Source organism: Penaeus monodon, chromosome 31 (assembly GCF_015228065.2).
Source record: "Penaeus monodon isolate SGIC_2016 chromosome 31, NSTDA_Pmon_1, whole genome shotgun sequence".
Taxonomy (NCBI): Eukaryota; Metazoa; Arthropoda; class Malacostraca; order Decapoda; family Penaeidae; genus Penaeus; species Penaeus monodon.
In genome coordinates, this window is record NC_051416.1 from 7,659,061 (window position 1) to 7,659,293 (window position 233).

Sequence of the window (233 nt, forward strand, 5' to 3'; positions counted from 1 at the left end):
GACCTGCTAACACACCTGATGCATTAGGGGGATTATCAACTTTTTTTCCAATACAATAGTCCATAGGGATGGTAGATAAAGAATCCCAAAATGTAGCCAGAAAGTGAAACTGTTCAAATTTGGAAATTGCCTTTTAGTTGCAAGTGAAAAAAAATATTATCTGTATCTGTAAAAATCTGCAGATTAGCCCAAAACATCATGCACTGTACAATGCTGGTACAATGTGCATGGAC